The sequence below is a fragment of the Elephantulus edwardii genome, unplaced genomic scaffold (assembly GCF_000299155.1).
Source record: "Elephantulus edwardii isolate Elephantulus edwardi_28Jun2011 unplaced genomic scaffold, EleEdw1.0 scaffold00044, whole genome shotgun sequence".
Classification (NCBI taxonomy): domain Eukaryota; kingdom Metazoa; phylum Chordata; class Mammalia; order Macroscelidea; family Macroscelididae; genus Elephantulus; species Elephantulus edwardii.
In genome coordinates, this window is record NW_006399794.1 from 13,526,849 (window position 1) to 13,538,744 (window position 11,896).

An 11,896-nucleotide genomic window follows, 5' to 3' on the forward strand; every position below is an offset into this window, starting at 1 on the left:
ATGTTGTTGTTATGTGCTGTCGAGTTGCTTGTGACTCGCTGAGACATATAATGATCCTATGTACAACAGCCCTAAACCCTGCTCTATCCTGTGCCAATCTTATTGTCTCCAACACACCTAACCCCATTACCCCAGTGACAGAATCAATCCATCTCATCGAAGGTCTTCTTCTCTTGCGCCATCCCTCCACCCTCCCAAGCATGACATCTTGCTCCAAGGACTGGACCCTCCTTGTAATATGTCCAAAGTATGTTAGACAAAGCTTCAGAATCCTTGTCTCCAAGGAGCAGCTTGGTCTCACCCCTATAGGACGAACTTGTTTGTTCTCCTAGCAGTCCATAGTATATTCAATACTCTTCTCCAGCACCACAGCTCAAAGGCATCAATTCTCCTTCTATCATTCCTAGTCATTGTCTAGTTTTCTGACACATAGCAATTAATTGTAAAGACCATGGCCTGAATCAGGCTCACCTTAGTCTCCAGATTGACATCATTGCTCTTCAGTACTTTGGAGAGGTCTCTGACATCAGACTTTCCCAATGCAATTAGTCTTTTAATTTTCTGGCTGCTGGTACCAAGAGTGTTGATTGTAGAGCCAAGCAAACTAAAGCTGTTTACAATCTCAATCTCTTCACCATCTATCATGATGCTGCCAAAAGGCCCAGTGGGGAGAAACTTTGTTTTCTTGATGTTGAGCTTCAATTCATATTGAAGGCTGCAGTCCTTGACCTTTTGCAGCGAGTACTCCATTCAGGACCTCCTCAATTTCAGCAAGCAGGGTTGTGCCACCTGCTTAACAAAGATTGTTGATGAGTCTACCTCCAATCCTGCTGCCACATTTCTCCTCGAAGAGCCCAGCCTCCTGGATAATCTGTTCTGCATATAGATTGAAAAGGTATGGAGACAGGACACATCCCTGGCGTATGCCCTTCCCAATTTTGAACCATGCAGTATTTCCTTGCTCTATTCTGACGACTGCCTCCTGGTTCAGATATAAATTTTGCATAAGCACAGTCAAGTGTTCTGGGATTCCTATAATGGCTAGGAAAAGTCACACTGAAAGAGAAACTCAACAGTTAGCTAATACCCATGATGTATCCTGTGAAATACTGACCCACCTTTGGGTTTCTAAGGCTGAAAATCATGGGAGGAGATGGTCTCCTCTTTCCTGAGGAGTTTCTGGTGGATTCAAACTGCAGGAGAGGTGTGACCTCTGAGTTAGCAGGCCACCTTCCGGTGGACTCCACCATCAGAGCTGCATGAGGTATTTGAATATCACATTATAAATAGGTGGTCTCGGCATTATGACTAAATTATGGAATTACGGTAAATTCCATTCCTAAATATTATTTAATTTTTTAAAAAATTTTATTATTCTTTCCATGTGTACTGTCAAATTGGATCTGACTGGTACAGGAGGAGATTGTCCCTCCTTTTCCAGCAGAGCTGGTGGATTAGAATCGCACACCTCAGGGAGCTCTGGTGGCCTAGTGGCAAGGAGCTGCAACTGCAATCCCAGAGACAAATGGTTCGAATCCACCAGATGCTCTGCCGGGTAAGGAGGGACAATCTCCTCCTGTACCAGTCAGATCTGATTTGACGGTACATGCACACAAAAGTAATAAAATAAAAAATTAAAAAAATTTTAAAAAAATTTAAAAAAAAAAAGAATCGCTCACCTCTGGGATTGAAGTGCAGCTTCTTGCCACTAGTCCACCAGAGCTCGCTCTAAATCTGTCTTTAAGTGTAAGTAAACTGGAATAGTTATCCATAACAAACATTAGTTAAGTGTCTATTTTACTGTATGCTATATTGTATACTCTCTCATCGATGGCACATAACACCACCACCATGTAGATGGGTGAGGACATGCTAATAGGGCATGTTAGCCTATCCACAAGGGGATTTCTATTTATTATTCCACAAGGGGATTGGTAAATCTCAACAACCTACAAGAGCATTGGCTGGTTTTGCCATTGAATTGTGCAAATAAGTAGTAAGAGGCAGGCAGATCTTCTGGTGTCATTGAAGAAAAAGCAAGGGGGAGCTCTGGTGGCCTAGTGGCAAGAAGCTGCACTGGAATCCCAGAGGTATGTCGTTCGAATCCACCAGATGTTGTGCTGAAGAAGGAGGGGCAATCTCCTTCTGTACAAGTTAGATCCGATTTGACAGTACACACACAAACAATAATAAATTTTTTTTTAAAAAGTAAGACCATGTAGCATGCCCTTCTATCTCCAGCTACACCTACAACAGCAACACGTATGGCTGAACTGGAGACCTGATGTGAGATGAAACCTTGGGGGGTGGGTAGAGAGCCAATATTAGCAAGGCTGTGAACTTTGTTCAGCAAGTGGGAGTGGAAAGCCAATATTGGCACGTCTGAGAACTTGGGAACACTGGCGTAACACAGTGAGGCTCAAGGCTGAGATGTCTGCATGCGTATTTTGGGAGCCATCTTCACTGTTTTCTATTATTAATCTGGATTATATCCTTTTGACTTCCTCGATATGGTTCTGTGCAGTCTGTGGTTTTTGAGCTAGTGCATCAGATTTTGAACCTAGCAAAGAAGTAAGATTGGTATTATGATGAATAGAAAGAGGTATGGGAGAATGGGAGACATGTCCGACCACATGGGAGTTGATTTTATGCTACTGATGCTTCACAAAGAGGACAGTTCCCTTTGTAAAGTTGATAAAGGTTATACATAGTCATGTGGCCCTTGCTCTTTTCCCAGTAACACATAGATTCATGCATGTCTTGTAAAGGATTTGAAGATAAACACATTACAGAAATATGACTCATAGCTTCATAATTCCCACTGAGAGCACCAAAGAGGAGCTGGGATTAATCTGAGGTTCATCACCAAGTAGGGAGTGGAATTTGGGTAAGAATCCACACTTAATCCCTTAGACAAGGTCTCTTACCCTTGCACTTGGCTGCCCTCACACCCAGGACATCACTCTTACATCACAGACAGAGACTAGTGGAGGAGTTACTGAGTTCCTCAAACTCAAATTCATTGCTGTCTCATTGGAACTGACTCATAGCTGACCTTGCAGTAGATTTCCAGAGGCTGCAAATCACACAAGAGGAAACTGCCGATCTTTTTTCTGCAGAGCTGCTGGTGGATCTGAACTGTCAGAGAGGCTGTCATTGGATTAGCAGAGCTCCTTTATATGGTTCCTAGAAGTGAAAAAAGCTTCCTTTTCCTTCTTTTACTAGGTGTATGGTAGGGTGGAATCTAAATGATTGAACACTTTTGTTGCTTTCTTTTTAAAAAAATAAATCAATCCAAGCCATCACAGCACAAAAAAAAAAAAAAATTAAAAATCACCTACCCACCCTCACAAAATATATAATGCTGAAATGAGCAAATTAGTACTTAGTGGAATGTTAAACCTGGAGGATAAATTACCAGAAGACAGATTTCCAGGTCAGAGAATAAATGGATTTATAATTCCTCTCCTTGAAATCTCCATCCCATCACATACTGACAGACCTTGGTAGCTGAAATCTTTAAATCTCTATTTTCACACCTATGAGCTATTTATCCTTTATGTTTCCCTAACTCCTTCTAAGGGTCATGGCACGTAGCCTACTGAAAAGTTGTGTCAATTTGGTAGTTTATTTCCAAGTGCAATGCTCTTAAAGACTAGTCATGCACTTTGCAATAAATTACACATTTTATCATATAAGGAAACAAGATTTCTCCTTGATGTCTCCAAACCTCATACATTTTTTATCAATTCCAACTCATTGATTCTATTGAAAACCTCTCACCCTCTTCACTTTGGATGGAACACTGTCTTCATTGCCCTAAATCTTACCCAGAGTTTCTCTCTCCTGAAGACTGAAGCCCTAAAACAAACCAGTTACTACAAATCAACTTCAAATCATGGCTACCATGTGCATCCAGAATGGGATTTTTCATGTCTGATCTTTCATAGACTACCAGACTTTTCTTCTGAGGTACTTCTGGGTAGATTTGAGCCACTAACCTTTGGGTCAGGAACTATGTGGGCTTAATGGTAAAGAGTTGTGCTGCTATCCTGAAGGCACATGGTTTGAAGCCATCAGTGACTGAGAGACAAAGATGGACAGTCTCCTTCTCTGCAATTGACTACCTACGAAAACCCTTTGGAGGGTCAGCTATGGGTCAGATTTTGATTCAACTGTGCTTAACAACCACCACCACCACCACCACCACCACCACCACCACCACCACCGTCACCATCTTTGGGTTGCTATGAGTCATAGTCAACTGATGCCACTAACAACAATACCAAACTTTCTGTTAGTAGTCCAACACTTAACAATTTGCACCTCAATACACCCTAAACTCATTGTCAATTCAATTGTGACTTGCAGCCAACAACAGACTGATGCAAACCATACAGCCTATAAGGTAATCCCATAACATCAGGAAGACATTCAATCCTTAGAAAAACCAAACATACAAGGTCAAGAGAGTAATTTTTAATCAAGGTTAAAACCCTGAAGGCAAGAAAGGATAGAATGAAAGAGATGATGGGAATAAGAATTACAGTGAGAAAGTGTTGTTAGGTGCCATCAAGTCAAGTATGATCCGAAGACCATATGAACAACAGATGTGAACCCTGTCCTATCCTGTGCCATCCTCTCAATCTCTGACATGAACCCATTGCTGCAGTTACTGTGTCAGTCCATCTTACGGAGGGTATTCCACTCTTTAGCTGACTCTCCACCTTTCCAAGCAATGCCCTTCTCCAAGGAATGATCTTTCCTAGCAACATGCACAAAATATGTGCAAAGTAAGCTTTATCACCTTTGCCTCCAAGGAGCATTCTGCCTGCACCTTCTCCAAGACATATCTGTTCTTTTGGCAATCCATGTACTCTTCTCCAGCACTAGAGCTCAAAGACTTCAATTCTTCTTCTGTCACCCTTATTCATTGTCCAGCTCTCAGCAGCATAGCACATGATTGAAAAGACCGTGGTCTGAATCAGATGCACCTTAGTCTTCAAACCGACATCATTGTCCCTCCATAATTTGACTGCAGACTTTCCCAGTGCAAAACATCTCCAGATCTCCTGATTGCTGGTCCCATGGATCTTTATTGTGGATTCAAGTAAGATGAAGTTGTTTATAGTTTTAATCTTTTCTCTTTATATCATCATGTTGCCTATTGGTTCAGTGCTGAGAATTATTTTTTCTTGACACTGAAATGCAATCCATAGTGAAGGTTGTATTATTTGATCTTCTGTAGCAAGTGCTTCAAGTCCTCTTCATTTTCAGCAAGTGAAGGTATGTTATCTACATAATGTAGATTATTGATGAATCTTCTAATTCTAATGACATATTCTTCTTCATGGAGTCCAGCTTCTTTTTTTTTCTATAATTATATTTTATTAATTTTCATAAACATTTACAGAGATTTTGGGCTTCCACTCATTCATTGTTGCACTATTCTCTCTACCCTCCTCCCAGTTTGTTCTTGTCCAAATGCCACAGTGCTTGTCAAAGCCAGTTCTGATTAATCTTCTTTGTCAGTGTATCCTTTGCCATTCCCTATCACTCCTCCCTGAGAGAGACTTCACCCTGAGTCATAAGGAAAAGGGGACGGCGTATTCTCTTAGCTACTTCCTGCTGAAAAGGGACGCTGTGGGTTTCAGGGTGAAGATCTTCTCTCACTACTCTAAAGGGCCCCTTTGGCAGTAGGAAACACATAGACTATTATGGAGATTGATTTTGGAATTCAGATGCACTCTTACTGATTGTGCTTGGCTGTACATGTACATATCCTTCAAGATGTATCATGGGGGTGTTGCAACCTAGAAGACACAAATTTGACTAACAAGTTATAAGTACATGAGTCCAAAAATTATGGAAAAGTAAAAGAAAAGATTCTTTCATTGTTTTACAAACCCTCCCCCAGGTCCCCTCCACCATGCAGCCCTCGCTCTAGTCTCCTGTGATGACAGAAATACCCAGTTACATCTCTCTTTTAAACGGTTCTCTCCCTCCTCTGTTTCAGTGCAGTATACATTATTGAACCCATCTTACTCAGTCTCTCCCCAACCCCAAGGACAGTCCCATTCTACAACAGTGGCATCATGTAATATTTGTCCTTTTGTGACTGGGATATTTCACTCAGCATAATGTTCTCCAGAGTCAACCATTTTGAATAATATTGCATGAGTTCCTTGTTTTTCAATGCAGCATAGTATTCCATTGTGCGAATATACCACAGCTTCTCTAGCCATTCGTTTGTTGATGGGCACTTAGGTTGTTTCCAACTCCTTGCTATTGTGAACAAAGCTGCAATGAACATGGGTGTGCATATATCTGCTTGGATGTCAGCTATGGTCTCTTCAGGGTATATTCCCAGTAGTGGAATTGCTGGGTCAAATGGTATCTCTATTTGCAACTTTTTGAGAAAACGCCATACTGCTTTCCACAGGGGTTGCACCATTTTACACTCCCACCAACAGTGAATCAGGGTTCCAGTTTCTCCACAACCTCGCCAGCATTTGTTGCTTGCTGTTCTGTTAAATTTTGCTATTTTGACTGGGGTGAAATGATATCTCATAGTTGTTCCAGCTTCTTTAATTTGCTCAGCATATAGATTGAATATGTATAGAGAAAGGATACACATTTCCTAATTTTAAATCATGTATCTGGAATATGGTCTTCGTAATTACTTGCTATATGTATCAGAGAGATGGGCAGTGACTAAGAATGTTTGTTAGAAGAATTGATGCCTTTGAGCTGTGATGCTGGAGAAGAGTATTGAATATACTGTGGACTGCTAAGAGAACAAACAGATTTGTCCTGGAGGAGGTGAAACTGAGATTCTTCTTCGAGGCAAGGATTTTAAAGTCTGTTTCACACACTTTGGACATTTTGCTAAGAGGGACCAATCCTTAGAGAAGGACATCATGTTTGGAAGTACAAGAAAGAAAGACCCTGGATGAGATGGATTGAGTCAGTAACTGGGGTAATGGGGGAAGGTGTGTCAGAGACAACAAAATTGGCTCAAGATAGGGCATGGTTCAGAGCTATTGTACATAGGGTCACAATGAGTCACAGGAGACTTGACGGCACATAACAACAACAGTGTTCCCTTGCTCTATTCACATAACAGCCTCCTTGGTCTATGTCTAGGTTTCACATGAGCTCAGTAAATGAAGGAATCCTGAACCATATTTAGTAAAGTTTTTGGTTTTGTTTTTTTTGTGTGTATTTTGTGTATTTTTTTAAATTGTATTTTTTGTTTAATTCTATGATAAAACCCACAAAATTAGAGCAAACATTATTTTAAAACCTCAACCCCACCAAACTTGGTTACAGGTCCATAGAAAATTAATTTGACTAATTATTAAGTTTCTGATTCCCAATTTCTAAAATAGACAATGCAATGTAATATCTTCAAACTGCATATCTATAAGAAAGGAACAATATCTGGATTGTCTACTTAGTATTAGATGTTTTACGGTTGAACTCTATTGATCAAGATGTTATAGACCTTTAAGTTTACATGAACAGCACTATTTGAACAATATCATAAATCTATGGACAGCCATATAAGTCAAGGTTTTATGAAGAACAGCAATATGAAAGAAAATATTAGTAAATGTAATACAATTTAGAAGATAATCCTTCATGTACACATGAGATCCAGAAGATAGATAGAACATACAGAATTATAGTTCTGTTGAAACAACTCATTTCAAGTTTTTGTTTTTTTTTAATTCACTCTTACACATTTTGTTCCCCAGATCACAATATACCCCTTGTTCCAGATTGCTGTCATACATAAGATACCTGATCAGATATTCCTTTCAGGCAGTTCTACCCCTCATCTGTTCTACTGTAGTGTTCATTATCTATCTACTTTCACCCCATTCTCTCCCCAACCCCTTAGGTCTGTCCTCTTTTATAACAGTGGTATTATGCAGTATTGGTTCTTTTTGTGACTGAGATATTTCACTCAACATAATGTCCTCCAGGCTCCCTGCATGTTGTGTAATGTTTTGAGTTCATGGTTTTCCAATGCTGGATAATATTACAATGCGAGAATGCACCATAGTTTTTCTATCCATTCATTTGTCGATGTACACTTGGGTTGCTTCCATCTCTTTGCTATTTGGATAATGTAGCAATAAACAAGGGCAGTGCATGCTGTAGAGATTTTATTTTTTTTTTCCTGTAGAGATTTTCATGTTATAAAAAAAAAGTGAAGGAATCCATCCACTTAGTCAGCAAGTGCTCTCTGAAAACCTAGTGTTGGGCTATGCTAGTCTCAAGGACGAGAAGAGGACTGAGTCTCACGTCATGGTCTGGTGGAGACAGCTAGACCTGAGGACCAATAACTTTTAGAAGAATAGGAGAAGTGTTCCTAAAGGGATACTGTTGCTCTGTGGAAGCAACAGAGGTCAGGGAAGGCTTGCAGAATCATGCTTGCCAAGCACAGAATGATGATCGGGTGGTGAGAAATAGCAATCACAGGCATGGAGGTAAAGGAAATGCAAGTAAAATTTCTGGGTGGCAGGGTATGGTGCAATGCGTTAATGATCAAAATGCCTTTCTGAGCCCATTGCTTTGACTTTCACCACATCCCTGGGTCAGGCTGTGCAAATGATGTGAATGAAAGGAATAGCATCTATTAGGTGGGCACATGCAAATAAGTTGTATAGCATACTAATGAGGGGGCTGGCCCATTTTACCATTCTGTCAGGCTTAAATTTAGCAGATTTAGACAAAGAAGATGGGGTTGTTACTACTAGCAAGAAAGAAGAATGGGAGAGGCCTGCATGTTTCCACATGGATCAGAGATTAGTGCACACTTCAGGCTGGGACCCAGACAAAAGCAACAGCTGTAGAGAACCAGAGATCAGGGTGAGGCAGGGCTGACCTAGGATAGCTAGAGGTTGTCCTCTAGCCCAGAATCCCATCCCTGGGGGTCAAATAAATTTATGGTATCTTGGTCAGATGACCGGGCAGCTTTCAGGTTGAGGCCTGACAGAAGGCAGCCAGAGGCAAGGGCGTTCACTCATGCTTGTTGGAGGCCTGAGGTGCAGTAATTAGCAGGACTGGGGGCTTTGTAATACTAACCTAAAGCTATCAGACTGAAGGTCAAATGGCCTTGTGAGCAAGCTAGAGAAACATTCCTCACTACAGAACTGACTCCTATTTCCAACCTGTTCCCTTCCATAATAAACCCCATAAATGTGAGTGTGGGTCTATGAGTTCTGAGTGGCAATTGCAATGGATTAGCAGATCAGCAGAGAGGAATGGTTGGTGTTAGAATTGGTAGAAAGAGATGTGGAAGTATTGGCATTTGTCTTATTTCAATAGGAATTGGTTTTATACTGTGGATGCTGTGAATAGGGACTCCTTGTGGAATTAGAGAAGGTGGGACACAGCAGTCGCCTTGCCTGTTGCGGTTGCATGTTTTTTACCTATAGAAAAAAACTATTAGAAAGTATGGGCAGGATATGAGGCCAGAGAAGCGACACAGGATTGTAAATTTGATGTTACAAGTATATTCCCTACAGATGATACTTGAAAGAACATGTCACTCTCAGACTCAGATCTGAATCTCTTCCCCTCCACTTGCTGATGTGGATTCCACAGTTCCACCTCTGGGAGGCTAGGAGATAAGTGATATGCAGCATCTTAGGGAAAGCTCAACTTTCTCCCCACCCCACTCTGAGACTGTCCTCTACCTCCTTGCAGTCCAGAACTCCACCCCCATGGGTACAATATCTTTACATTATCTTGGTCAAATCACAGGCAGCTTTCAGGTTGAGGCCTGACAGAATGCTGATGCCTATCTTCCCAGTCTTTTACTTCCACTTTGAACCAGCTACTCTCATTCAGTTCTCAGCAGGTCTGCCTGGGGCTTGGGAGAAAACTTCTAGGCACAGGGGAGGACTCCAAGTCAGTTAAAGATTGTCTCCCAAGATAGTGTTGGAAGATGTGGAAGCAGGGGTGGATCACAGCTAAGCAAACACCTATTTTTCAGTTATTCTTAGACATCTGCCTCACCCTCCTCCAGATAGAAGACTGATTATATGGCCAAGAGGATCTGATGTGAGGAGAGCAGCAAGAGTCTTCAGAGCACCTGGTTTTTTTGGTTTTTGTTGGTTTTTTTTTCAGCTTTAAAGTTTTCATTTTATTTGATGACGTATTTATTCTCGAGCCATAAGTTTTTGTTTTTTCAGTTTCTTCTGGGAGATCTTTTTCTTCTGGGTAATCTCCTCTTCTGGTTTAGGAACAATTTGTTCCTTTTCAGTAAGGATCATCTCAATATGGCAGGGGGAGCTCATGTAGGGGTTAATCCGACCGTGAGCTCTGTACGTGTGGTGGCGCATCTTGGAGCTTTGTTCACCTGGATATGCTCAATGACCAGAGAATCAACATCTAAACCCTTAAGTTCAGCATTACTTTTTTTTTTTCTATAATTATATTTTATTAATTTTCATAAACATTTACAGAGATTTTGGGCTTCCACTCATTCATTGTTGCACTATTCTCTCTACCCTCCTCCCAGTTTGTTCTTCAGCATTACTTTTGGCGTTTTTAAGCATATGCAGCAAAAAATCGGCACTCTTTTTGGGCCACCGACCCTGTGTCCTGTTTGGCCTGGGCACATCTACCAACTCCACCATTGTATCGTCAGAAGGACACACACTGCTTTTGCAAAGTGACATCTTTCAGATACTTGGTGGCTTTCCGGATATGCATACCCTTGATGGCCTGGGCAGTTTCTCAGGTGTTCTTAAAATGGACCCAGAGATTTGAGCCTCTTGATTTGCATGATTTTGTGGGGTTTTCCGGGTCAAGCGAGTAGCGAACCATGTTGGGAGATTACCTGAAGCCGCTCACAGGAAACGAGCACCTGGGTTTTTGCAGGACTCAGTGAAAAACAGGGAAAGTGGAGCTCTAGCTAGGGTGTTTCCTGGGAGTTAAAATCTTTGCAAATCCTTTAAGATCTTTCCTTCTTGACTGACTTTACTCCTTTGGTTTCTGGTGTTTCTCCTGCTCCTTAGACATTTCTCACAGTAATGTTGTTATATGCCATTGAGTCAACTACTACTCATAGTGACGGTACGGAGATTGGTCCGTACCCTATCCTGTGACATCCTCACAACCTCTGATGTGCTGAGTCCGCTGTTATAAGTCACTATGTCAGTCAATCACTTTGAGGCTCTTCACTTCCACCTTTCCAAACATGATGTTTTTCCCAAGGACTGGCTCCTTCTGGTAGCATGTCCAAACATGCCCAAAGTATGTTAGACCATCCGTGCCTCTAAAGAGCATCTTAGTTGCACTTTCTCTAGGACAGATCTGTTTGTTCTTTTGGCAGTCTGTGGGATAGTCCATACTTTTTGCCAAACATCACAATTCAAAGGCATGGACTCTTCTTTGATCATCTTTATTCACTATCCAACTTCCAGATGCATAGGAAACAGCTGGCTATCCCATGGCTTGGACCAGGTGCACTTTTTTAGTCTTTATACTGATAGTCCCACATTTTAGTACTTTGGAAAGGTGCTTTGACAACCGATTTTCTCAATGCAACTTGTCTTTGATATCTTGGCTGCTGCTACTCTGAGTGTTCACTGTGGACCCAAGTAAAATGAAATCATTGATGATGGTGAGGACTTTATATAGTCTTAGGCCCTCACTTCTCTGAGTTTCCCCATTTGTATCCAACCAAGACCCTTGCCCCTAAACTCTTCCAGTGCAGCAAATGACTCAATATATCCTTTCTATCCATAGTCTTTAAAGTGATAAAGAGCAACAATGTCAATTTAAAGACTAAGAAGTCCCTGCTCCAAGCCGTGGCATTTTCAGTTGCTTCATATGCATCTGTGAAAATGGGACAATTAGAATTGTTGCTTTTGAA

At 41.3% G+C, this 11,896-nt stretch overlaps 1 pseudogene; it reads right to left on the reverse strand.

Moving 5' to 3' along the window:
- Nucleotides 1–10,175: 10,175 nt before the first annotated feature.
- On the reverse strand, nucleotides 10,176–10,845 carry LOC102874688 (annotated as a pseudogene).
- Between the last annotated feature and the right edge of the window lie 1,051 nt (nucleotides 10,846–11,896).